At 45.1% G+C, this 22407-nt stretch overlaps 1 pseudogene; it reads left to right on the plus strand.

Annotated features, from left to right (window-relative positions):
- The first annotated feature begins 14620 nt into the window (after positions 1–14620).
- LOC121148114 lies at positions 14621–15073 on the plus strand (annotated as a pseudogene).
- Positions 15074–22407: the final 7334 nt, after the last annotated feature.

A 22407-nucleotide genomic window follows, 5' to 3' on the forward strand; every position in this document is an offset into this window, starting at 1 on the left:
AATGATTAAATATAAAAAGCAAAGAAAGCAAATTCATTCAAGAAAGAAAAGTGATTAAACAACTATACGTCAAGCAATCTTGTGGACTGGGAGAACAGAGCCGTGAGCAAAGCAGCCATGACCCCTGACCTCAGAGAAACCGCCCTTCAGTGGGAGACAGAGTAGCCAGCTATTGTGTTTGTGTGTTTGTGTGTGTGTGTGTGTGGTGTTGACAACTGCCACCAACACAGCACCAGTAGGAGAGTGGTGGTGGGAGGGCAGAGGTTCTGTAAGGGGGAGACTTGGTGACCGATTTGTTTCTGAATGGAGATTTACTGTGGGAAAAGGAGGGAGTCGTATGGTGGGATGCAGCTGGGTGATCATGAAGCAAGCAGCCCTTGCAACAAAGGCAAGGGCAGGGCAAAGGAGGAGAGTTGGAAGCAACAGGGTCGGGAGGCAGTCTGGGCTTTGCTCAGGGCGTGATGGGGACCAGCTAGAAGGCCCTGAGCAGAAAAGGACCAGCCCTCTGGCTGTTGGAAGTGAATGGGAAAGCACACTGTGCAGGCAGTGCTGGCAGTGTCTAGGAGGCCTCTTGCAACAGAGGCTGTGCCAGGGGTGCTGCCAGAGGGGTGCTGCGGAGGTGGCAGAGGTGGATGCACTTGAAGGAGGAGTAGCAGGTGGGGTTGGATTGCTGTTTCCTAACCGCTCTTTCTTGTACACACACGTGAACAGGCTAAGGGATTCACCTTGGTATTCTAGAAAAAGTTTGTGGAGGGCCCAGCACAGTAGCTTTATGGCTAGAGTCCTCACCTTGCATGTGCTGGGATCCCATATGAGCACCGGTTCATGTCCCAGCTGCTCTATTTCCCATCCAGCTACCTGCTTGTGGCCAGGGATTGGGGGGTAAGGGTGGACAGTGGAGGACAGCCCAAAGCCTTGGGACCCTGCACCCATGTGGGAGACCTGGAAGAGGCTCCTGGCTTCAGATCAGTTCAGCTCCAGCAATTGCAGCCATTTGGGAAGTGAACCAGGGAATGGAAGATTTTTCTCTCTATCTCTCCTCTCTATAAATCTGTCGTTACAATAAAATAATTAAATATTTAAAAGAAAGAAAGAGAGAAAAGTTTGTGGAAAGCGGGATGAAGAGATCAGTTTTTTTTTTGATGCAAAAAAATGGAATCCATGCATAAGAGGGTCTTCAAAAATTTGTAAAAACACATCTTACAAATACACTCTGCCTGTATTTACAACTATCTAGAATTCTTTCATTGCTAGCAAGAAAAATATTATCCCTGATGCTTCCTTTGCATTATAAATATTAACTATGAACCATTCATGTTTTCCAATCACCCACAATGCAAAATTAAAGATTACTATAAATAACTTGATTTTATGGAACATTTATGTTATTGCTTCTGTAATTGTTATTGATCACTAATTTGATGACTAATGTTTCTTTATTTAGAAAGCTGTAGGGTTCCATGCATCCAGAACCAAATGCTTCCCAACCTGGATGCAAGTCAACCTAGAGGGCTACAGTTCAAGGGACAGGTGCACCCACACCATACTCTCTTCCTACCCACCCAGCTGCCTGTTCACAGGCGAAGGGTCTGAGTTGTTGCCATGTGTTGAATCACTGATGATATATCTGAATCATCTCTGAACAGAAGTACCCTTGCTGTTGCACAGGGTAGCAGGGAAGAGAAGTGGCAGGCAGTTACTGGTCTCAAATCCTGGCTCAGCTGTTTTGTATTGTGGACAAAGCCCTCATTTCTCTCAGATTTCTGTTTTGAGTCTCCAAGTAGTTTTATTATTAGCACATCAAGCTTCACCAAGTCATTATCCCACCTTTAAAGGAAAAGTATTCTCAAGCACCTCCCAGTACTGACAAATCCTTCTTCATTACAAAGTGACTTAAGTGCAGGCAGACACAAAGTTACATTTAAAGTGCTTATTATTAGAAGCTTTATGCAAAGACAAAGGGAAATTTCTGAAGCACTGTCCCTCCACCAATGCCTCCCATTCTTATAGACAAATAGGAAGTTACTTCAATAATTTCATGGAAAATGAAAATTATATATATATACACATATATATATACACATATACATATATATATATATATATAAATATATAAATCTCAGGGCAAGAGAAATGTGGAATTCTTCAGACCAGGGTCTTTGAAGGATGCATATTACGAAATACTACACATGGATGTCAAAAAGTTTTTTCCCAAATACACTAATTTTGTAATTCTTTTTTCAATGAGCTTTATGAAGCCCCTCTTTAACTGGTGGCCTGTGGAGCTGGTCCCATGGCTCCAAGAATCTAATCCTCCACCCTGTGACACCAGTGTCCCATATGAGCCCCAGTTTGTGTCCAGCCCCTCCACTTCCTATCCAGCTCTCTACTGATACACCTGGGAAAGCAGTGGAGCATCGTCGAAGTACTTGGGTCCCTGCACCCATGTGGGAGACCTGGAAGAAGTTCCTGGCTCCTGACTTCAGATCAGCTCAGCTCTAGCTGTTGCAGCCATTTAGGAAGTAAGCCAGCAGATAGAAGATCTCTCTTTATCTTTCCTTCTCTCTGTAAAATCTGCCTTTCAAATAAAAATAAGTAAATATTTAACAACAACAACAGCAACAAATTCACAGCTTGTTTACATTATTCAGGACTTCCTCAGGTCTTCCTTCAAGTCTATAGAAGCTGACAGGAGACAAATATGCTGTGTTAGTAGAATGACTGATTCAAATAAGAGCTTCATGGACCATACTGGCATTAAGTGTGGTACTCTCTGATAGCTCCTCTCCATTTGAATCTATTTTGTGTATTTTCCAAGGCTGCTCCAGCTCACTACAGCTGTCACTCCCCAGCCAGGGGCCAGTTGCCTTCTCCAGCCTGAGATTCACTGGGAATCTGGAGACAGAAACCACCTTTCCCAGCAGAGGCCACAGCTGGCCCCTACTGAAACGAGTGAAGGTTAATTTTCAATCCTATTTCTATGTGAAAAACTGGATAATGGGATTCTAGGATAACTCCTTTAATCCAATGCACAGCACATTGTAAGCACATAAGGGCAAATATGAGTTAGAGTCAAAATCTGTATGAATTTGGCCATGATTAACTCTTCATGTCCTTTATGATTAGTCTACTATTTTGTGACACTGACAATCTTCCTCTCAAGTCTCAGCTGTTTGTCTGAAGAGAGAAGACAATTCTGAAAACACCCCTTGGGTCTATCTGATAGGGCAGTCCTTTCTGTCTCAGTGCTGGGTGTGACAGTTTAGCAGCAAAGGCCCCTCAGAGTTCAAGACTACTTTACTTCAACCCAAGTTCCCAATTTTCAGTTCCTGATGACCCACGTGCTCTCCAAGATTGAACTTGGAGATTTGGAATGAAATCATCTCTCTAGCCCTAAAAGAGATTCCAGGATGTGAAATAGGTGGGATATAGACAGGGGAGAGGAGCTAGGGTGGCCATGTTGAGCCCTGGATCTCTTGTCCCATCCAAGAAGGGAGCTGACTCAGCCTCAGAGTCACAGCTTGCAGAAGCATCACTGTTTCTAGGCTCTTACTCATGAATTATTGAAGGGAAACCTTCCTAGCATCTTCCCTGGGCCTTTGATGACAATGCAGCATTCCCTGCCTGGTGTTTGTCTGCTCCCGTGCACTTCTGCTCTCTGGGTAGTGTGTTAAAATGCCTAGGTCCTGCTGAATCTTTAAAACCTCAAATGACTTTCACTGTACAAATGCCAGTGAATGCAAAGAGAAATGCGCAGCTTCACATTGCTCAAGGCAGTTGACCTCGCCTGTTCTGAGTTTCTGCAACTTCTTTGCACCTTGGAAACCCATGATGTCAGGGGAGAGTAAGGAAGCAGAAGGTGGAATATGAAGAAAGTCAAGTCTGGCACAAACATGGCATGTACCTACATCTCTCTCTCTCTCTCTCTCTCTCTTTCCAATTTCTAGAAACATGTTTGAGACCTAGAGCTTAGTAGAATCACTTTTTTTTTTTTTTTGCTTCTGATCCCACTTCCACTGTAATACAGTCAAATCGCCGCCTCCTTTGCCCCTTTCTCTTCTCTTCTCATTTAACTCCACTGACTCAAACTTTACCTTTGCTGATTTTTTCCTAGCTGGGTTATTTCTCAACATCACCCCCACATTTAAGATGACTCAGTGGGGCCAGAGCCAGCAAGTCCAAATTAAACCCAGTACCATCAGCTCCTTTAGTGTTGGCACTCTCAGTTAAAGAGCTAATGTCTGCACCTGTGCATCAAGCTCAACATTCTGTCTTCAGTTCCCTGAAGAAATTGATCTTACTTCTTCCTCACTATTCTTCACCCCACCTGAGTTACCAAGCTCTACTAGATCCACTCTAACTTCCAGTGTGTCTCAAATCCATGCTAAAAGCTACCTCATTCATTTCTTTATTTTTCTACCCACCTACCCACTCATCTACTCATCCATCTATCCACTCACCCAGCCACCTAACTACATATCCATCTACCTATTCATCTGCTCACTCATCTATGCACCCATCTATCCACCCATCTATGCACCCACCCACAAAACTTCCTACCAATCCATTTACCTATCTACCTATCTACCCACACATCCATTCAACAAAATATCCATCCATCCATCCATCCATCCATCCATCCATCCATCCATCCATCCAACAAGTACTCATTGAGCACTTACCTTATGCCAACTACTATTTTAGGATATAGGACACAGCAATAAATCAACCAAATGAAATCCCTTCCTTTATAAAAATTACATTCTGTAGTGGAATAGCCAGACAACATAAGAAAAATAAAGAACTTCCAGACTAAGTTGGTAGTCAACATGTTCTCACCCAGTTTTGTTCTGCCAATACTTCAAAAATAAGCCCCCCAGAATGAAGAAGTAGCAGCAGCAATCAAGTAAGAAAGAGTTGATACACTAAGAAAACTGTTAACAGGAAAATAAATGAGATTTTGGAACAGAATGGAAATGGCCAGTTTGGTAGGGTTCTTAACTTGGTCCCCACTTCCTGGAAAGAGCAATGGAAAATCCACACAATCTGGAAGGTTCTCATCAAGACTCCCCAAACTGGGAGATGCCATGCATGAAGGTTCACTCATCTGTTTCCTTCTCTGACTAAGAAGTAATAGAGATGGCCAAGTGAGGAGGAATGGGTAAAATACGGAGTGTGCACAACTGGACTGATTCTGACTAAAATGAAGACTTCGGGGCCACAAATTGGATTTGAGCAACAACACAGGACCTCTACCCTATCATAGCAACAGTGTGGACTGGGAGATACAAATTCTGACCAGTATGGTGGTATAGCCAGTTAAGCTGCCTGCAATGCCAGCATCCCATTATGGAGCATGAGTCAAGTCCCAGCTGCTCTGCTTCTGCTCCAGTTAATGTGCTTGGAAAACAGCAGAAGATGAGCCAAGTGCTTGGGACCCTGAACCTGCGTGGGAGACCCAAAAGAAGCTCCAGGCTCCTGGCTTGGAACTGGTCCAATCCTGGCTGTTGTGGTCATTTGGGGAGTGAGCCAGAGGACAGAAGAGCTCTTTCTCTCTGTCACTTGGCCTTTCAAACAGACAAACTTTAAAAAGACAGCAAGCTAGAGCAGAGCCTGGGTTTTATCACCGCCAACACTCGTCCCCCTGAGCTTTCCCTGCAGCTCCCTCAACTCCTTCAGTGAAACTGAGAGAGAAAAACAAATCAAGAGGAAGCAAGTAAAGAAGTCGCCCACGCTCTGGCATAACCGCTAAGAGGACTGGATAAGGTTCTCCAAACATAAGCAAAATGACCAGAAACGCATGGTGACTGTAAAACCACTCTGCAGGGGGGCAAAAAGGGACTGTGGCAGGCACGTGGCCAGGAAGCCAAAGGAGAGGAAATTATCACCCAAGCAACAGGAGGCAGCTAGCAGGCTTCATGCTGTACATCTCAATGAGATGCGAATCCATGGGAACAAGAGCTCCAGGATGAGAGGGCAAAAGCAAAGAAGTGAGGTGAAAAGAGAGATTTCAGATTTAAAGAAACAAATAAAAGGTAGTGTTGTTATAGAATGAAAATGCAAATTGGAAATAAGAATAAAACAGCAGAGGGTCAAAATTTGAATTATAAAGGAAAGGCTTAATGGAATCATAAATATAAGAACAACTGATAGCCCTTAAACAGAAAGACTAATGCAGGGAACAAGAATGATAGCCTAAAGCGTGATTCAGGGATTAAAGACTTTGGTTATGGCACTGCATCTCATGTTGCAGTAGCTGGGTTCCATCCCTGCTCCAGCTCCAGCTCCTAGAGGCAGCAGGAGATGGCTCAGGTGGTTGAGTTCCCACCATGCACATGGAAAACCTGCATTGAATTTCTAGATCCTGTCTTCAACCCTTGGCCAGACCTGGACATTGCAGGATTTTGGAAAGTGAACCAGCCTTCTCTCTCTCTCTCTCACTCTTTTTTCTCTCTCTGCCAGTCAAGTGAATATATTTTTAAAAACTCTTCCAAAAAAAAAAAAAAGGATGATCCAGTGAATATCCATGAAATGAAGGACCGAATGTGTAAGTAAATCTAACAAGCTGTATTCCAGGAAAATGTGACACAGAATGTTAGATACTGAAGCATATTCTAGGTACATTAGTGAGTTTTGTGCATCTAAACAAACAAACAAGCAAGCAAGCAAACAAACAAACATGTTTCAAGCATCTTAACAGAAAAAAGCAAAGACAACAAAAGAGCCCAAAGCCACCAGGCTGGTTCAGGTTTCTTCACAGCAAAGTTCAAGGCCAGGTCACAGGGAGCCTGTTCACAGGCAGTGGGCATGGACATCTGTTTAGTCACTCCAGAGAAACCTTCACTGCTACAGTTGGATGTGACTTTACCCCACATGATTTTGTAGGACATGCATCCAAGGGTAAAGGATGAAGCCACAAAAATAATGACAGCATCTACTGGAAGACACTCATGAGAATGTCCATGGCACTATTGTTCATACTAGGAAAAACACTGGAATGGATAGATGTATTGCAGTATATTCATGAAATGGAATACATGACTGCAGTGATAAAAAGGAAAAAATGAACTGGAGGACAGGCATTTAGCACAGGGGTTAAGGCAAGGCTTGGGACACCTGAGTGCCAGCTGTGCTTCTGACTCCAGCTTCCTGCTCATGCACACCTTGGGAGGCAGCAGAGGGTGGCTCAAGGACTAGGCTTCCCACCTCCCAGTAGGGAGACCCAGACTGAATTCTCAGCTCCTGGCTTTGGTCTGGTCCAGGTTCAGCTATCGTGGGAATTGATGGAGTGAACCAATGGATTGGAGCCCTCTCTCTGTCTCTCAAATTAAGAATAAAATTAAATGATATATTACTCAAGGAAAAATTCCTGGTCAATCTATCAGGAAAAGTAAGGATAAGGATTTCCTCTGAGGGTTGTGAGGGAGGTGAGCTAAAGGCACAATAGCATGGTTACAATATTGTAGTTGGGAGGGAGGGCAATGAACTCACACAGCTCTTTTTATCAAGAAGGCTTGAGGGGCTGGCGTTGTGGTACAAAGAGTTAAGCCTCTGCTTGGGATGCCAACACCTCATATGAGTGTTGATTTGAGTTCCAGTTGCTCTTCTTCTGATCCAGTTTCCTATGAATGCACCTGAGAAAGCAGCAGAAGATTCATGTCCCAAATACTTGAGCCCTTACCGTCTATGTGGATGACTAGATGAAGTTCCAGGCTCTTGGCTTTGACCTGATCCTATCAATGCTGGTTATTGCAGACATTCGGAGAGTGAGCTGCTGGCTGGAAGATCTCTCTCTCTCTCTCTCTCTCTCTCTCTCTCTCTCTCTCGCTTACTCTGCCTTTCAGATACAAATAAATGCAGCTTTTAAAAATGACTTAAAACATTGAGGTTATACATGCTCATTTGTAGGTAACAATATTACATAAGAATAAAGGAAACAAAAAAGTTAAGTATTTTTTTTTAATAATTGTATGACTAAGAGCATAATGGAGGAAAACAACAGAGTACTGTCCATGAAGGAAATGTGACAGAGAACATGATGGGCAGACAAGATGCCACTTCAGCTGAAGGGCAAAGGCATGTCCTCCAACAGGACAGAGCTCATGACAGGCAGAGCCTGACAGCCCTCCAGGGGAGGGAGAGCCCTACTCACCACCAAGCCTACCTTGTAAAGGAATGAATCACTCAAGAACTCAAGGATGGTGCAGGCGTCCTTAGAGAGGCTATGGAATCCATTTCAATACAGAACCTTGGCTAAATAGAGAAGAGTGGGATTACGGCTAGAAGACAGAACACACATGTTAGGAACTTGCATAATAGCACTTCTCCTGTGGAAACCAAGAAGTGAGCTTTCACATCTGGCCATGTCTGAGCAGCTGATGCTGAATTTATGGCCCTGCTGTAAACGCCTGGGAAAACAGGCACAACAGATGAGGCAACTGTTGGCAGGGCTGCCATCCCCAAGGGCAGGGAAATGCCCAGGGCAGCCTGCATCCACTTGGCTACACTCCCTTAAGAGCTCTTGCTGCACTCTCCCCCAATGCCCGGCACAGGGATGGGTCCACTACAGAGATGTGAGAAAGAGCTGCTGAAGCTGGTGGAACCAGTGGGGCAGAGGGCTGGAGAGAATGAGTGTGGGGGGTCCCTGGCAAAGGACTGCAAAGAGTGAGACCAGAAGGCTGAGATATGAACAGCCACTGCAGGGCTGACAGCAGCTCGGGGAGCCGGGAGCCACAGCCCTGGGGGCTCTGGCCTTGCCATGAGCCAAGGTGGGCTGACCCTGAAAACATGTGAGCCTTCCCACTGAGCCCCAGAAAGGAAAAACAAAACTGAAAGGCAAGCTGAAGTGGCAAGGGAATAGACTCTCATCAAGTCAAGAGTAGTCTAACATCTGAGCTAGCTAAAATAATGTCAGTCCCAAAGGCAAAACCGCAACCAGGCCAGAGAGACAAGATTTTTTCATCATTAAATAAGAAATGGGTTTACACAAAGCAGCCTGCAGCCCAACACCCAACTAGAAGTAACTTTGGATGTACCAGGTGTTAGTTATTTAAAAAGGGTTAGAGTTCTAGTTCATATGATATTTTACGCGCAGCTAATTCCCACAACCTGGTTCTTTACCGTGAGCTGAAAACACCAGGAGGTATCTTAGGAGGTTTATTCCAGCTGGGCAGGAAAAGGGGAAGGGGAGGGGGAAAGAGGGAAGGGAGGCCAGAAGGAGGAGAGAGGGGAAGAGTAAAGAAGAGAAGACAGAGCTGCACCTGGCGGAGGACTTTTTGTAGGCCAGGTGTGGGGGGTGGGGACTGGGAGGGATTGAAGGCAGGCCCCAGGGGATTGGTGCCTGCAGGTGAATGCCTGGGGATGATTGGTGAGTGGGCGGGGTTGGGGAAGGGGCTGGGATTCTCAGGTGGAATGCCAGGTTGCATCTGATTGGTGGATGGCTGAACTGGCGCGAATTTCGTGAGCTGTGAGGAAGAGGAAATGGTGCCGGGTCCAGGGTGGGATATTCGAATAACTCCTTACACTGGGAGCACCTCAACCTGTGTCAATACGAAATGAAAGGTGACTTTCCATCTACAGAACACTTGATTATGAAGCTAAGCCTGAGACTACTGTGTGAGACAATTAAAGCTTTCTGGGTACAAGCATTTATTTCACTTTAAGAATATTCAGGTAAGTTCCATGATTGGTGATTGTATCTTTCCATTTTAAATGACGTCCTTGGTGTGTATTATACATTTATTTTCTCTTCTTTTAGTGTTACCATTATCAAATGTCTACATCAGAAAGACTTTATATGTTATTGAAGTGCATGAGTAGATTCCATAAGCATCCCATAGCCCTTTATCCCAGTAATAAATTATCTGTGTGTTATCTATCTTTTTAAATGGAAAGCCTCTGAAGAATTGCCTCCCAGCTCTCCACTGAATACAACTCGTGGTTACTATGGTCACTCATTGTTATTTTAAAACATGCAAATAGAGCATTGTGAAAATGGAAAATAATATGGACTTTCCAAGAAAGGACAAGAATTTTTGGGACTTAAGATTGGTTCTCAAATCCCAAAGATAATAGGTTCTTTATTTGGCCTGGCAAACTCCCACAGGGTTTTATGCTCTTTTTTTCTTTTCTTTTTATTTCGTTTTATGACACAGTTTAATAGGCTCTGGGATTCCCCCAACCCCCCCATCCCCCCATGTTAGATTCCTCCGCATTGTTGCAGCAGTACAGTTTATATCCAGTTATGATTCCTTCATTGTGAGCATGTACCATGCATAGAGTCCAGCGTCTTATTGTCCAGATAAGTTCAACGGCTTGTTGGGGAGACCATCTCTGGTCTGAAAGTAGAGCTGGGAGAGTATCATCCCCTCCAATGAAAAGCCACAGCACAACATCCACAACAATTTACAACAACATGGAGTTAATTGACATGGTATTTAGTGACCAATATGTTAGAAAATGAAAGTTCTTTTTTTTTTTAAGATTTATTTTTTTTTTATTGGAAAGTCAGATATACAGAGAGGAGGAGAGACAGAAAGGAAGATCTCCCGTCTGATGATTCACTCCCCAAGCAGCCGCATTGGTTGGAGCTGAGCCAGAAGCCAGAAGCCAGGAACTTCCTCCAGGTCTCCCACACGGGTGCAGGGTCCCAAGGCTTTGGGCTGTCCTTGACTGCTTTTCCAGGCCACAAGCAGGGAGCTGGATGGGAAGCAGGGCTGCCAGGATTAGAACCGGCACCCATATGGGATTCTGGGCGTGCAAGGTGAACACCTTAACCACTACGCTATTGCGCTGGGCCCAGAAAATGCAAGTTCTTAATCACATCCTGTGACTACTTCATTGACATTCAATTTTAATTTATGTACAACCGACTGCAATACACCCTAAAATTGTTATAGTGTAATATTCAGTTGTCTCGTCTATTTTCACTTATATATTTAGCAGCTTATAGTATTGAAGTGTGATTTTTACTGAAATTGTTGAATTTTAGGATAGTCCAAACAGGATTATAACTCTAACAAGGCATATGTTAACACTTGAGGGCAGAACAGTTTTAGGAGGGGTGTGCAGAGGAATCTTCAATACCGTAGTGAGGAGTAACTAATCTTTGTGTCCTACCTAGTAAGGCATATGGGAGTCCAAGCTGACCATTTCTTGTCTGTTCTAAGCTTTCCTTATTGGTCTCTGTTTATCTGATTAATATTTTGGAGGGTGGGGGGGACTCTGGAGTGACCCTGATGGTCATTGCAAGAGAGGGTGGGGATCCAAAGTTGGAACTAATTAAGGACCAGAGAGAGCTCCTCTCCTGAGTCCCGAAGGAAGTTTACTGTTCTGTTTCTGAGGACTGCTCAGGGCTCCCGGCTGTTGTTCCAATGACAATAGATCCTGTAAGGAAGGATCTGGGCTTCTTCCATCCCGTGTGGGAGATCCAATAGGGAATGAATGATGGTTTTAAACTCTTATTTAGGTGCCCAGGCTTCTTTAAAACTTTCTATGTTTGAAAAAAAAAAAAACGAAAACAAAACCTGTCCATATCTCAGAAGCTAATGGTTACAAATGCCAGAAAACCAAAACAATCCAACCTGGGCATAGGGATGCTTTATTGACTCATAGAGCTGAGAGTGGCCACAGCTTTAGGCACAATTGGACCCAGAGGTACAGAGAATCACTTGCTCTTCTCAACTCTCTCCTTTTTTCCATCCCCCAACTTTTCCCCTGATCTCTGATTTAGGTCCAATTTCTCTTCCCCTGAAGCTGATCACCCTGGGAGCTTAAGCTTGTCCCTTAGCTGCAAATTGTGTGCTGCCATAAGTTTATGCAAAGCATGTGGATCTTCCTGATGGTTGCAATTTATGCCATATGTTTATTCCTGAACTAGTGACTGTCAACAGGCAGATAGAATGTTCTGATTGGGTCAGACTGGGATCACCTGCGCTCAGGTGGGATCTGTCCTACCTGACTGCACAGGATAAGTCCATGAGAGACATGGGCTTTGTTATCCAAAGACGGGGAGGACACATTACTGGGTGTCGGGGTGATGCCTATACCCTACTACTTCTCTCCTTCCACAAAGGACCAACCCCACCCTCCGTGCCTGTATTTACATCTCACTGGTTTCTTTCTGTGTTGCATTACCTTTATGGTGTGCTGGTTGTGCACATCCATGTTGCTTCTGTGTGTTTCTAGGGAGTTAGGTCTTGCTCTGGCAATCCAGCATTCTGCCACAAGCTATGGGGACTCCACATCAGCCACTAATCATCTTTCTGTATGAGCTAGTTTACTATTCACAGTGATACTATGAGATAGACATTATTGTTGACTAAGTGAAGGAACATTTGTCATGGTTTTAAAGTCACCAGTCGAACCCTATTATAGAGCTGAAAGTCTGTCTTCCCCAATTGAAGGACTTCTCATGGTCGAAGGGCACTGTTGTCCTGTGACTACTTTCCTGCAGGTAGCGTGTCTGGCTACACGACAAGGGTGGACCCATGCCAGTGACGCGCATTGGAGGTAGAGGACACCAGCATCCCTCCCTCCCCTAGCCACCCTCCCAATAACATCATAAAATGTCTGGGTTCCCCCTCAGGCCAGCAAACAAAGGAACAACTGCCTTATGGAATAAGTAAGCCTGATACTGGATGTGTTCCAAGACACACAGCAGGAATCCCTCTGGCCGATGAATCATAGAGTTGCGAAGCAAGAGGGACCTTCAAAAGTAGCTAAGGCTGTGCTTTTGTTTCCAAGATGAGGAAACTGTGGCCCGTGAAGGTTAAAGCCATGGTTCAATGTCACACTGCCAGTCAGTACAGCAGCTAGAAATGAACCCAGACCAGCTTCTCTAGCCCAGAGGCTTTGGCCATGTCCCCTTTGAACCTCAAGACTGGGCCCCATGTCTTGTATTTTAGTTATTTGTACTCTTCAGGTGGCACAGCCTTGGTTCAGGGCCAGTCAGGGGTGGCAGTCTCAGGACAGACCCCTGTTCTATTGTCTGGAACCTTCCATGTTCTAGGTGGTAGAGGTTGCACCTGAAACTAGAGACATTTCTTGAGAGAATTTCGCTGCACTCCCTCAAGGGCTGGACAGCAAAGCATGCCGACTTTGTTCTCTGTTCAGTGCAACCAAGGATCCTCTGACCCTATCAGTTTGGCAAGGACCCTCTCCCTGCCATGGATGTCACTGCCACGTGAATGTCCTGTTTCCCTCCACCCCCAGCTCCCAGCCTGCTGGGGTGGTGTTTTCCAAGCCCAGGCTAGTGTTTACCTCCATATTGGAGAGCTTTTCTCTGGTTTGATGCTGTTGCTACCTGCTTTTCTGCACTGTGGGTATAGACCTGATCAGAACTGCTCTTCTTGGATAATGGAACCAGATTCCCTGGAGTGCCTCAGTAGCAAACCCATTAGCATACAGGTAAAGCCCAAGGCAAGAGCATGGAAGAAGCTCCACGTGTTGAATGTCAAAACATCCAGAATAAATTAAGGTTACAACTGCTAAGAAAAACATGTTCTGTTCTACACCTTGGCAAATTTATCTTTGAAACAAAATTTCTAAGAATCTGTAAAGCTCAGGGCTAGTGTTTTGCTGTTGCAGGTAAAGTTGCCACCTGCAATGCTGGCAGCATCTGAGTGCTGGTTTGTTTCTTGGTCACTCCACTACTGACCCAGCTTCCTACTCATTGATGGCCTGGGAGACAGTGACAGAGAATGGCCCAAGTGCTTCGGTACCTGCTACCCACTGGGGAAACCTGGAAAAAGGTCCTAGCTCCTGACTCCTGGCTTTGGTTTAGCCCAGCCTGGTCACTACATCCATCTGGGTAGCAAACTAGTGAACGCAAGAGTTCTCTCTTTCTTCCTACCTTTCAAATATATAACCAAATCTTGAAAAACATACACATGGAAAGCTATAATCATTATATGACCGCAAGTCAACAAGTTATCTAAGTTATCTAAGATATCTGTATTTTACTATTATAGAACATGTCTAGTCTTCTGCTAATAGCTTGGCAATATCCAGAGAAAACACAAATTACAGAGCTACACAATTCACATTGTCATATTGTTTACTCTGCAAAACATATTTTTCTTACTTTTATTTAGCAATCTTAAAACTATGTTTATTTATTTTAAAGGAATGGTGACAAAGAGAGACAACCTGCCTCATTCCTTACATGGTTGCAACAGCAAGGGCAAGGCCAGGCCAAAGCCGAGAATCAGGAACTCCATCCAGACCTCCCATGTGGGTGGCAGAGATCCAAGTACTTAAACCACCACCTGCTCTTTCCCAGCACATTAGCAGAGAGCTGTATCAGAAGCAGAGGAGCCAGGACTGGAATAGACATTATGATTTGAGATACAGGCAAGCAGAACCCTAATCCACTGTGCCACAATTCCCACATCCTAGCAACATAACCATGTTATAATAAAGATGTTCACATTTGTTTACCATTAACAGTAATGAGTTAAGGCATTAAATAACCAATTCCATTCCAAGGTCACAGTTTATAATATATTAAGAAATATAAAGAAATGTGACCCCCATCCCTACTTCCAGGACTGCTTCAAGCTCTGGGCTCCTGCCAAGCTAGCACCAGTCATCTCCTTCCTGCTGCCAGGTCCTCATCAGTCATGACAAGACGTTCTCCAACATTTACAAGATCTGGGAGATGGCGGTTGGGCTGTGCCAGGAGGTTGAAGGCAAGATGCTCAGTAGGACAGAGGGTGACAGCGATGACTCACTCATTGCTGGAAATGCCTCTGCCAAGCATTGGTGTGGCAGTTGTCATGAACCATCAGCTGCAGGAAACTGGTTTCCCAAAAGGAGCCTGAGTGAAGTACAGCAAAGATGACAGGGAGTCAGCCAAAGGCAACCCAGAAAAACAGAGACCAGGAAGAGTCAAACCTGCAGTGGCAGGGGCTGCAGAACCAATCAAGCCCACCTAGCTAATTTCAAAAATGACCATTCTTGTATTGGCGAAGACATGCATCCAGACGGCATGGTTGTTCTGACTGCTGGAGAGGAAGATGGGACCCCATTTGTGATGTTCTTTCAGGATGCTTCAGAAATGGAAAAATGTTAACAAAAGAGGCAATGCCTGAGGATCTATCACTGCTCAACATCAACTTGTCATCCACATAACCCCAGGACTTACAGGAAGTAGGACTGACGCCATCTTGAGCTCCTCATTTACTTTGACAGTGACTCACTCTGAGTGGAGGCATTGTTTTTAAGGATAAAACATTGTCATGTCTATTGTCTAAAAGTAAAATGCATTTAAACTCAAAACAAAGAAATGCAAACAAATAAAATGATGGCCTTAAGTTTTTTATTCTAAAGTATTTAGAGGAATCTATAAAATCAAATGCCAAATTCTGAGATATAATGAATGGATATGAACATTTTAGCTCACACTTGTTTATGTAAAGATGAAATTTTAATTTGGTTTAGCGAAAATGTAATTAAATCTTAGTTCGTCTTTTTATAAAAATAAAGCCACTTACAATTTTGATGTTTCTAACCAAGTTATTTAGTATAATATGAAAAATTAATATCACACTTCACTAAATTACACCTAAATACACAAGCTGTTGATCTTCAGTGTTCACAGCTGTCACATTTATGACTTCACCTACTTGTGAAAATGTCTTTGTAACCTCCCGATCAACCCTCCATGCTTTGGAGGTCATTCACAGAACATACACCGTTGGGAAAAGTTAGTCACCCTAGAGACACTCCCAGTGGACACCAAACAAGGTAGCATCCTGTCTCCCAGCTCTCATCCTGTAAACAACTGTCTTCCTAGGTCTATTAAATACCACTGTCTTTTTAAAAAATGCTTTATTTTTGGTTGGTGAACTTGCCTTTGAAAAGGTCCCCCAGAATAGAGGTCAAGTGCTATGTAGTGTTCCTTGGTACGGGAGGCGTTGGCGCACTTCATGGAGAATCTGCACGTTGATGAGTTGCAGCAATATTGATTGTGAGTTCACTGTTTATGAATTAAAAATAAATATGCTAAAGGGGTCCAACCTTAAACACTCATCAGGCAAGGTTATGTACTAATCAGTTGGTGAAATGTGATCAGTGGCTCAGGGGACCCCAGCCCTGCCTTTCCCTCAGGAGGAATGGTTCAGTACTCTTGTTCACAAATTCAGTGTCTGTGATAACTTTATAGAACACAGACTCTGGGAATCACAGGATCTGATTGCGTACACAGACTTGAAACTGATGTTTGCTATCAAACAGTGCTCCATGGGAAGCCTATGCAACTATGGCAAAGACTGCTCAAGCAAGGACCACAACTGGTATTCTAAAGTGTAACTTAATGGATGTTTGGGGCCAGAGTTTCATAGTGACTTAAGCCACTGGCATCTAGAATTGTAGCCTCAGTTTGAGCTCCAGCTGTTCTGCTTCCAAGCCAGCTCTATGCTAACACATCAGAGGAGGCAGCAGAAGATGGCCCAAGCCCTCAGTGCTTTATTGTGCCTCCGCTGCACCTATGCCAAGAAGATCTTAACTCATTTTCTTTTTAATCTGAAATCTTATACTCCTCAAATCTTCCTGGACTCCAAAAGCAGTGTTCACTGCCGATGCTGGCGATGATGCCAGCCCTTGTATTCATAGCATGTGGAGGGCATTTCCTTTTTGTTTAGAAAATATAGGGCACACAGAGGAGCCTTTCTCTGGAACCTGAACAGTGTCATTAGCAGAATGCATGTCAGGGGTGTCTGGGCCATCTTGGCGCTCCAGACGCTGGAGACAAAGCCTTCTGGGTATTCTGGATACACTCATTGTCTTTGTGCATGTGCTTAATGTGCATAGGCCCAAGGTAGAGTAAAGACAGGTCTCTGTATTTATGGGATCTGCATACATGGATCTAATCAGCTGTGGATTAAAAACATTCCAAAAAGAAATTCTGCTGAACTGAACATGTACAAGTTTTTTTCCTTTTCATTATTCTTTACACTATTTCCACAGGCTTACATTGAATGATGTGTTGTAAGTAATCTAGAGATAACATATTTAAGTGGACGCACCCAGGTTATATGTAAATATCATACCATCTTGTTTACAGAACTTGAGTACCCAAGATGTTGGTATCTATAGGGACTCTGGAACCAAGCCCTTAAGGATACAGGGTTAGCTGGGTTTTCTTTAGGGTTGTTCTCAGCAGTGGTCTGCAGCCCAGAATCCTTCAATTCTTCCCAGGGTGCATCCAAACACAACACGTTCCCAAGAGCATTCATCACTCACTCCCTCATCACAGCGACCCAACTCCAGGATCTCTGGGATTCCAGGGGGTTAGTGAAGCATGTGTGTGCTTCCAAAGCTGGGTGTTTGTGTTTCACTATAATGGCAGTCCTCTTTTCACAAGAACAAACTTGTTTATTTTTTTTTTAGAGAAAAGAAAATGGATGGCTCTCTTTGGTTGTTCCAACCATGTATGTTTAAAAGCTCAGAGTATTTATTTTTTAACACAGTGTGCCTTGTTTGGCACTCACATCCTGGCATGGCCTCTTTGCTCTAGATTCTAGAAGCTCAGGAGTGTTAAGGACACCTACCTTTCTTTCTAGGAGTGGTTAGCTGGCCCCACTGAGACATGCCTTCCTTCTTCCTGATTCTTACTTCCTCTCAATTTTCTTCCTTCAGGGGTTAGCACCGGGGATTGCCAGTTGCAGTGTGTGCAACCTGGGGCTACCCTCTGGGCCTGTATGTCCATACTGATAAAGAAGGGAAATTGATGTCCTGGTCATAGAGTCCCGGTGATGGTGCTGACATCATTGTCATGGTCTGGAGGACTGGACTGAGTACAGGTGAGTGTTGTGCATGCATGCTTGGTCCTTGTTGCTGTCACTGCGATGACAGGATTTGACTAATCCCTGCCTCCCTGCCATCCAAAGACTCTCCTTGAATTTGGAACCTTTCCCAAGGCAACAGAACTAGGAGTCACGAAAGATTTGTGTCACTCTTGTGATTCAGGTAGGCCCAGGGGCAGAGTGAGAGGAAGCCAGAACTGTTGCTTGCTACTGTGTGGGTCATGGACAAGGAGTGCTGCTTCTGCTCTTTTGGAACTTAGAATTCCTAATGAAATGCGGTTTTGAACAATCGAAGCCATTTGCATTTTAGACGTCAGAGCTAGCTCCCGGCAGTAGGAGTGCCAACAAGGAAATCCTTCTGTCCCTCTCTCACCTAGAACTAGGTAGCTGCGCTGTACTCCTGCAGAAGATCAGCATGGCGAGGAGTCAGGGGGAGTGGGGCAACTACAGTGCTCGCAGGGCACCAGGGGACCAGGGACTCAGGTGTGTGTGTCCAGAGTAGATGCGTTCTATTCAAGAATGAGAGGGCAGTGCAGATGACAACTTAGTGGGAAAAAGAGGAAGAAGGAAGCTGTGGTTCAAGGATCAGGAAGCTAAGACCGGAGCTGGGCCATCTCAGAAGAGAAGAGGAAATGGAATTCAATGGAAGGCAAACACTTATCATGCCCCTCTGCCTTCCTGATGTCACAGGGTGGCATTGTGCTCCTACAACCTGCCAGGTGCTGTGTGGAGCTCGAGGCATGGGGCCCAGCTGCAGAGCCCACAAGGTTATATGTAGAGTCAGAGAAGCAAGCAGGTGCTTTCCACATAGTGGATGACCAAGGTCAGCACAGACAATGGGAGGAGGGAATAGAGGAGATCTGGTAGGGGTAATGAGGCGTCTAAGTGAGCTTGTGATGGCTGCCCCAGGGCAGGGGGAAGGGAGTCAATGCATTGATCATGGACTTGTTGGCTTGCTCAGCCATGGGCTTGTGACTGCCCGCAGCAATCGTGTGCAGCGGATGAGTGTGCTGTCTTGCACACATGGTATGTGTCCAAGGTGGGGGGAGTGGCCTGGCAGGACACGGTGTACAGGCTCATCATGCTTGTCCTAGAGGCAGATAGGTCCCTCGGGAAGGTGCAGCTGCTTAGATGGCAGACAGGCAACACACGTGACAGCAAAGCCAGCCGCTATGAGGGGACATTTGGGAGTGGTTATGATCAGCCCTCTTTGATCTAAAGATTTGCTTCCTAGATCTGTTTAATCTCTTCTGAATGACGACATAATCCATCCTATGTACATCCTTATTTTCAATAATAGCACTATTAAGATATAATTAGGTTATGGAAATTACACAGAGAGAGAAACAAGGAACATGTTTGTAATAAAGAATACCCATGTAATATGAACATAGACACTGTGAGAGGTGAAGTATGGGAGGCCACATTTGGTGCCCCATGCACACAGATGACTGGGACCGGGCTGGCAGGAGTGGGTTCACTTGGTAGAGTAAGTATCCCAAGCAGCTTTGCCATATTTTTTAAAGATTTATTTATTTTTATTACGAAGTCAGACATACAGAGAGGAAGATCTTCCATCTGATGATTCACTCCCCAAGTGATCTCCATGGCCAGTGCTGCGTTGATCCGAAGCCGGGAACCAGGAACCTCTTTCCAGGTCTCCCACATGGGTGCAGGGTCCCAAAGCCTTGGGCCGTCCTTGACTGCTTTCCCAGGCCACAAGCAGGGAGCTGGATGGGAAGTAGAGCTGCTGGGATTAGAACTGGAGCCCATATGGGATCCCGGCACGTTCAAGGTGAGGACTTTAGCCGCTAGGCCACGCCGCCGGGCCCAGCTTTGCCATATTTGACATGATTTCCTGAAATGGTAAAGTTCTGAATAAAGCAAAATCCATTTCTCCCTGGAAAATATTATCTAGTTATGAAAAAAAGCACTCTGAGTCTATATGTAAGCCAGGTAGTGAGCCAGTCTCAGTGACTTGGAATCAGCTATGTTAGCTGCCTGCCATCCCCTCAGCCATGCCTTTGGGTATTAGTTTCCTGTAATTGCTGTAATAATGACCACAAACTAAGTGACTCAGAAAAATACAAATTTATTACCTCTTCCCGTTCTGGAAGTCAGAAGTCCAAACTCAGCTTACGGAAGGTGTCACCAAGGCTGGCTCCTTCAGTGGGCTCTAATGAGACAGTCAGCTTGTCTCACTTGTCTCACTGGATTTTTTCTCATTTGGAGTCAGCCCCTGGGCCCTCTGGCTTATCTGCCCATCTCTATGAGGCAGGCTAATGCTCACTGACTTCCTGAATAAATAGGCACCTCTGCCTGCCATGGGCAACCTCAGATTCTGGAGCCTGCACAATGGCACCTGACCCATATTCCCTTATCCCCAGCTCCTGGTCTTTCTTGCACCAAGAACAATGGAAGTTCCATGAATCAGCAGGAAAAAGAGCTTTTCCTAAAACCAAATAAGGGGCCGGGCCCTAAAACCAGCAATCACCCCCACAAGTTCTAGGGAATCGCACAAAAGGGGGGGGTGTCTGGGGCACAGAGCCAGCCTGAGTGACCTCCAAAGGGAGCAAAGCAAAACCAGGCTGCCCACCGTTTATTGAGAACAGTTACTCCTCTAGCCCAAAACACATCTCCATAATAGGAAAGAGGAGTACAGCCCTATCAGGGAGTTTTTATTCTTAGGGCCGGAAAAGAGCAAAAGATGTTTCTAGGGCCTGCAATATGTCAGCCTCAGACGTCTCATTTCCCCCTCCCATCGTATCCCTTCCACCTCCCCACCACCCTGCCAGAAGCCCTGGGTTTTTTGGCCTTTACTCGCATGAAAATTTATGTCACATCTTGACATTGTTGAGATAGTCCATAGCGCCTTCTTAGGGTTGAGATGAACAGGAAGCTGCAGAAAACGCAGTCACAGTTTTCCACTGTCTGGGCAGCTGGGCTGTTGGGGAATGACATGGGGATCTCTCTTCACCTCGCAGGACCTCGGGGTCTGCAAAGGGCTCTGGCGTCTGGGACTCTGGCGTCCAGGACTTGACCTTTGCACTGCTGGAGACCGGGGGGAAGGACAGGGCTGCTGCGCCAGGGGAAGGCCATGGTTACAGCCAAATGCTGCTCCCTTTCTCCCCTGGAAACCAGGACAAGACACAAGCCCTGAACTGGTGATGACTGTCATGTGGTAGAGATTTTTGGTTTTTTGAAGCTAAGAGAATGAGCAGAATAACTGGCCCAAATGTCCATCAATGCTTTGTATTATATACATGTGATGGGATATTTATTTAGTTAAAAGTCAGTTACAGAGAGAGAGAGAAAGAATGCATTTTTTTGCAGCAAAGGCAAAGGATCGGGTTTTGAGGAAGGGGAAAGGGACCAGGAGGGTAGAAATGGGGCAGGCAGGATGGTTCCAACGTGGTCAAGGGGAATAGCTTAGGAGAAGTGGTCGGCATGAAGAAGAGGTTGTGGTGGACTATTAGAGGGAGAGTATTCCCGCTGGTGCTGGACAGCAAGCGGAAGGGACAGACTGGAGCAACAACTGTGTGTATGTGGGTTGCTGTATGGAAATGTTTATTATCTTTTCATCACTTATTTCTTTTTAACATTGCACCTGTCAATGGGGAACAATGTGGCATTTCAATATCTGCAAGGAAGGTGTGATGATCTGAGTGAGCTGTGAAAATACTTAAAGTGAATTTGAAGGATATACTTTGATATTCTACAGGTGTTTCCAGCATGTGAATGGGGTCATGGCTACAAGGACTCAAGTTTGTCTGTAACGCACTGTTTCCTAAGGGGAAAAACAATGACAGAGAAGGGAGGCTAGAGACAAATAAAAGTTAAAAAATGCAAACTATTAAGGACACATTTTTGCTATATAATTCTTTGAATTTTGCCTCTCTAGTTTAAAAGATTTCAAGTTTGAAAACAGTAACTGTCACCTTTTTCTTACTTACTTTGAAAGAGAAAAAGAGAGAAGTAGAGAGCCCCAGTTCTCTGGCTCACTTCCCACCTGCCCGCAAAGGCCAGGAGCTGGAAATTCCACCTTGACCTCCCACTCAAGTCCCGAAGCCATTACCCACTGCTTGCCATGGTGTACATTAGCAGGAAGTTGGGTTGGAAGTGGAGCAGCTGCAATACAAACTGGCATCCATATGGGATACTGACACAGAAAGCTAAAGGCACTGCTCTGGCCCCCTACAACCTTCACAGATTCTAAAGAGCCAGTGCTGTTTCCAAGAGAAATGTAGAAGGGCCCAGCATTGCCCTGAACACCCAGGACTTAGAAAAATCTCAAGCAAAAAATCTTCAAGAAAGCTCACCACACACAGTACCTAATCCAGGAAAGTGTCCAGGAAATAAGTGTGGAGACAGACTAAGGAAAGTTGGGACAAGTTCACAGGCCAGGAGATGCACGAAATTCCCGACATGCTGTGCCCTAAGAGAGCTGGGCTGTCTGACTACAGGAGCGAAGCCCAAAGTCAAGGGCTCTGGCCCTTTGTCATCCTTAGTGGAGAGGAGCAAGGTCTTCTGAAGCTCTTGATGCCTTGGGAAAGACTCCAGGCAAGGGAAGAGGAGCAGGCCAGGGAGGCCCCTGGGTGTA

This window comes from Ochotona curzoniae, unplaced genomic scaffold, assembly GCF_017591425.1.
Source record: "Ochotona curzoniae isolate NIBS_2020 unplaced genomic scaffold, NIBS_Ocur_1.0 scaffold_4683, whole genome shotgun sequence".
Taxonomy (NCBI): Eukaryota; Metazoa; Chordata; class Mammalia; order Lagomorpha; family Ochotonidae; genus Ochotona; species Ochotona curzoniae.